At 44.4% G+C, this 6000-nt stretch overlaps 1 long non-coding RNA gene across 1 annotated transcript in view; it reads right to left on the bottom strand.

Moving 5' to 3' along the window:
- Positions 1 to 5782, bottom strand: part of LOC140391528 (uncharacterized) — a 53737-nt gene extending 47955 nt beyond the window's left edge. Inside the window, exon 1 of the long non-coding RNA XR_011935097.1 lies at positions 2654 to 5782. This is a non-coding gene — a long non-coding RNA (uncharacterized lncRNA). The remainder of the gene's footprint in view (positions 1 to 2653) is intronic.
- Positions 5783 to 6000: the final 218 nt, after the last annotated feature.

The following is a 6000-nucleotide window of genomic DNA, read 5'->3' on the forward strand; positions in this document are numbered from 1 at the left end:
CCACCACTCTCTGGGTGAAGAAGCTTCCTCCAAAATGTCCATATAAAGAAATATATCCTGCTGTCTCCAAACCACTCTCACGATTATTATAACAGTATAGACATTGGGGAGACTTTAATAATCTGATTTAGATTGATAGCGATTGTCTGAAACTCAAGTCTATAGAACTTGAAATCTAAAGTTATTTGATTGATTGATTTATTGTCACATGTACCGAAGTACAGTGAAAAGTATATTTCTGCGGCCGAGGGAACATACATAGTAGACAAAAATCGACAAATAGTGATCGGTTACAGTGTGGAACAAGGGCCAAACAAAGCAACGCAAGAACACCAGGTTAAAGTCCAACAGGTTTGTTTGGAATCACTAGCTTTCGGAGCACTGCTCCTTCCTCAGGACTCACCTGATGAAGGAGCTGCGCTCTGAAAGCTCGTGATTCGAAACAAACCTGTTAGACTTTGACCTGGTGTTGTAAGACGTCTTACTGTGCCCACCCCAGTCCAACGCCTGCATCTCCACATCAAACAAAGCAAATACACAAAAGCTATTCAAAACTCTTTGAATATCAGAAATAAAAAATCCAAAGTAAAACGTAGATCTCGATGGAGGGATAAAAATAAATCTCTTGGCAGTCAATTAAAAACTTTTATGTTGCAAGGCAGAGAATCAAATGCTGGAAGCAGGTCAGTACCGAGGTTCAAACATTGTGCTGTTTTTTAATTACTCGCGAGCTTGGGAGCCCGTAGTTTCTTGGTGCTTTCTCCATGACAACCCCACATCCAATCAGAGTCGACTCACCAACCAATCAGCACCCTTTTTCTCCTGTAATATAAATTGTTGTGATAGTTTGAAGTTTGGCATTCTTGTGTTTGTCCTGATAAGTGTAAGGTGAAGGCAAGTCTCTCTCTCCCTTTCCAGCAATATTCAAGTCAGTATTTGTAGCTGAAGAATTCACCGAGCGCATTTTTAATAATACTCTTTATTGTCACAAGAAGGCCTACATTAACACTGCAATCAAGTTACATCTACATTTAATTAGTCTGCTCAAAATGAAGGGAACTTTCAGACACCAACTAAATTAAAATTGAGCTGTGAGGATCGGAATCTGAATGGCATGTTGCAAAAAGTGAGAGACTCTTAAATACCATAGATTAACAGCAGAACGATGAATCTTTCCGAGACAACATTTTCAGGTTTTTGTTTTTTTACAATCAGCAACCAGGGCAAGACCGCATGGGAGGTTAACATCTCCGAAAGTAGGAACTGGTTATAAAAGTTGAATCCTTTGCTGGGGCACAGCTCCACAAGGTAACAGTGGCACGGTGGTTAGCACCACAGCTCCACCATCCCGGGTTCAATTCTGGCCTTGGGTGACTGTCTATGTGGAGTTTGCATTTTGTTTCCGTGTGCTTCCTCCGGGTGCTCCGGTTTCCCCCAACAGCCCAAAGATGTGCAGGTTAGGTGGATTGGCCACGATAAATTGTCCCTTAGTGTCCGAAAGGCGAGGTGGGGTGGGTTCTGGAGGGGCATTGCGAGGACGGTGTCTAAGGTGGTGAACATCCGGGTTAAGCCGAGCTGGGGGTTAGCACTATTTGGGGTATCGGCCGAGCCGGGAGTGCAGGAGGCGAAAGAGGCCGGTATTCTGGCCTTTGCGTCCCTGGTAGCCCGGCGGAGGATTCTGCTAGTGGAAAGATGCGAGGCCCCCCCAAGCGTGGAAGCCTGGGTCAGCGACATGGCAGAATTTATTAAATTGGAGAGGGTAAAATTTGCCTTGAGAGGGTCTGTGCAAGGGTTCTGCAGGCAGTGGCAACCATTGCTAGACTTTCTAGCGGAGCGTTAGGAGGTGGTCAGCAGCAGCAGCAACCCGGGGGGGGGGGGGGGGAGAGAGGATGTACTTTGTGTTTACTACTGTGTTTCAATGGGGGGTTTGTACATTGGGGGAATTTGTGATGTAGTTGTAAGATGTTTATTTATGTGTTCTTTGTTATTCTTTTTTCTGTAAGTGGGGGGGGGGGGGTTGCTGAAAATATGTAAAAATTTGAATAAAAATATATTTTTTAAAAAGGTGAGGTGGGGTTACTGGGATAGGGTGGAGGCGTGGGCTTAATTAGGGTGCTGTTTCCAAGGGCCGGTGCAGATTTGATGGGCCTAATGGCCTCCTTTGACGATTCTCTGAACCCAAGGAAATTGAACGAGCAGGAGGTCCGTCTGAAAACTGAACCAGATCCAAATTCAGTCAGATATGTTTTTGTTTGTCTTTCAGCCAAGACGGTGAAACAAATCACAACCTGCCCCTTAGCTGAAGCTCCCATGACACTATTTTCAAGGAGAGCTTTATCCCTGGTTTCCTTGTGGGTTCAATCCCTGTCCCTACTGCAATAGTTTGGGGAGGCCTGCCTCCTTGCCTTGCCCCAAGCTCGATATGGACTGGTCCCCCGTCGAGCTACACCCTCTCCAATGTTGATCACTCAATCAGGACTAGAAAAAGCAGATGATCCAGCCGTTACAATGTTGCTGTCCATGGGAGCTTGCTGTGCATTTTGTTGCATTTCCTGCAACACGACTGTACTTCAAAACGTATTGCTCAAAGCGCAGAGTGCTTGGAGAGCCCGAAGGCCGTGTAAGGCCCCATAGAAATGTGAGAATTTCCTACCTGTGCCCAAATCCCTGGACGCTGGAAGCTCCCAACAATGCGAAAGACAAAAACGTTTATCCCGATTTCTGCAGCCAAATCCAAGTTTTATACCATGTGCAACCTAAACAGAGGATGAGTCCTGACATGGTGACTCAATGCAGAAATATTTGCCAGCAGGCAGACTGAAATCACTGTGCATAGGATTTGCTTTTAAGGGCATAACAGAGAAATGGTATGTGAAGAATGTGTATACCCTGCAGATCCTGTAACTTCTTCACTAAACACACACTTACCTCGGATTTTACTGTTGCCCATTTTGAATGTTATTAAGTAGAGTAATATTTTTGATTTGCTGGAATTATTGAAACCCTTTATTATGGATGCTGTTAGTTTATCTATTAATGGACTGGTCTCCTCACTCTTCACCCACTCTGGATTATGCTCTTTAAAGAAAAAAAAAAGTATTTAAAGTGCCAAATCCATTGGCAGCAATAAAATAGCCTCTTCCCGTATAATTCTCATTTGGGGTTTGTGTGACCTGAATTTTTGTCATTTCCCAAAGCCAGTTTTCCAACTGCTATATTTAAAATAAAAAGGCAATATTTTCAAAACCGTCCGTCTGCTCTCTCGGTCGGCGTTTTCACGCTGGCATGCTTCCTGTTGTTGGAACATGTCAAGTCCCCCTTTCTGTTGGACACAATTGTGTGTACGCGCTCTACCTCTGCATGCCTGATACCCAATAATTTCCAAAAGCGTGCCGTGGAACTGGAGCTCTCAGACCTGCCCTCAGCCCCAGATCAAGCACCTTCCTCAAGATAGGGGCAGGGGCAGCTTTGCTTCAGGTCAATGGCCTCGGCTTTGAGACATTGCTGAACCGGGAGTCGATGTTGTTCACCGAGCATTTGCGGGGGAGGGTGGAGGGGAAGAGTGGAGTTAGTTAGGATATACTGCAGCATAGGTTTGCCTGAGGTTTAGGTCTATGTTGGGTGCAAGGAAGCCAGGGGGGTATTGAAACAATCCAGGCTGAAAATAATAAAAGCATGGATAAAAAATGGATTTCCTCACAGCCACCGAATGGGCGGCACGGTAGCACAGTGGTTAGCACTGTTGTTTCACAGCGCCAGGGTCCCAGGTTCAACTCCCGGCTTGGGTCACTGTCTGTGTGGAGTCTGCACGTTGTCCCCGTGCCTGCGTGGGTTTCCTCCGGGTGCTCCGGTTTCCTCCCACAAGTCCCGAAAGATGTGCTAGAACATAGACAAATACAGCACAGAACAGGCCCTTCGGCCCATGATGTTGTGCCGAACCTTTGTCCTAGATTAATCATAGATTATCATTGAATTTACAGTGCAGGAGGCCATTCGGCCCATTGAGTCTGCCCCGGCTCTCGGAAAGAGCACCCTACCCAAAGTCAACACCTCCACCCAACACTAAGGGCAATTTTGTTAGATGAATTGGACATTCTGAATTTTCCCTCTGTGTCGGAATGTGTCGACTAGGGGCTTTTCACAGTAACTTCATTGCAGTGCTAATGTAAGCCTACTTGTGACAATAAAGATTATTTTTTAAAAATAGGAGTGCTACCATACAGAATTTTATACCGAGTCACCAGAGGAGATGGGAGGACAGCTGATGAAAAGCTTGGTTAAAGTAGAAGATTTTAAAGATCGCCTGGAAGCAGGAAAGAAAGTGAGGTAGAGATTTAGGGAGGAAAATTCAAATTATTAGTCGGCTACCGAGGGCACAGACATCAATGGTGAAGACAAGCCGACACAAGCAGCAATAATGAAGACAAAAGCGAGAGCTTGTGCTCTTACAGCAAGTAGTTTGATCAGAGATACTTTGTGGATGCTTCACCTGCAGAAATTGCACATGTTGCTCGGGGCGATTACTTGCAGCTCATCGTAAATGAACATGCAAAATACAGACATTAAAAATTTGCATCTTAAATATATCCAATTTAGGGTTCATATTAATATCTTAGAGGTAATATTTTGTTCTGGGAAGTTTAACTGTAGAAAATGAGACAAATGCAACTAAAACAGCTTGGAGTCTATTACACTGGAGCCATGTTGACTTGAGGGGTTAATAGCTAGAAAGGCAAGATCCATAAAACAGCAGATGGGCTTTCCAAGCTGGAGAAATGGTAAAGGAGGGATAATTGGCTTGGAGGTCAGTTTGAGGATAGACTAGAGCAGGTTATGTTATCATGGAGGTATGTGCAGTTTACAAAGGTTCTGTGCTTTTAATTTATTGGAGTGTTCTGCAGCAGTGGAGGAGGCTGTATACTGAAAGGCTGCTGCTGTTAGCAAGTTTCAGGCATTTGGGACTCCTAGAAGTCCTGAGGAGGCAAGTGGTCACTGGTTCTGTGCTGGAGACAGTTAGGGCTCAGGCAAAGTCCTGGGAGCCATTTATAGCCCAGTCCAGCAGGGAGCCTGGAGTTCAGAAACACAGGGACAATTCCAGCTAAAGTTTTATGAAAGAGTTGGAATTGTGCCTGCAGATGTGGGAGTGCAGCTTTGTGAATCCCGTGGAACAATCCCAAGAGAAGAGAGCCACTGGGAGGAATGCAGATGTTGTGGCAATCTGAATGGGAGCAGCTTTTGAGGGAATTCAGAGGCTAGATCTGAGAAAATGAAGCGTTAAAATCCCTCGAGAGGGAGACAGAATTGTAACGAGATTTTTTGACTCGTTGGTAACTGATGTCTGGGGGGGTTTGCTGAGAAATCAGTGAGCTCGTTCTTGGTCACATCTGTGTTTAATGTGCATTGCAGTGCATTCGTAGATCGCGGAGCCTTTTTACTTGGCTTAGTAAGTTTTATTTATTTTCTGCTTAAAATTGTGTTGTGGAATGTTGTGGCTTTATTCTCCAAGTAACTGGGATTTCAAATTTTGTCCACTTTAAACAAAATACTACTAGTCCCGAACTGGATCGTTCCAACATTCACAATGCTGTTTTAAGTGTAATGGCATGTTTCTATGTGTTTGGAAATGCTTTGGGAAGTCCTAAATGCTATATAAAGTCAGGTTTTATCTCTGTAATGATATGCCAATTGCACACCTGGAATATAATTTATCATTTATTAATAGAAAGCCGAAAGGTGCACTACTCCATCACATTTGTTAAGGCAGGCCAACAGCACGGTTCGATTCCCGTACCAGCCTCCCCGAACAGGCACGGGAATGTGGCGACTAGGGGCTTTTCACAGTAACTTCATTTGAAGCCTACTTGTGACAATAAGCAATTTTCATTTCATTTCATTTTCTTTTCATTTCATTTCATTTCATTCATATCAATGAGGTGCAGAGAAAGTCGGGTCAAAGCTCATGGTACGAGACTCACCTGATAACAAGCTCCTTTCTAGAAT

The sequence above is a fragment of the Scyliorhinus torazame genome, chromosome 15 (assembly GCF_047496885.1).
Source record: "Scyliorhinus torazame isolate Kashiwa2021f chromosome 15, sScyTor2.1, whole genome shotgun sequence".
Lineage (NCBI taxonomy): Eukaryota > Metazoa > Chordata > Chondrichthyes > Carcharhiniformes > Scyliorhinidae > Scyliorhinus > Scyliorhinus torazame.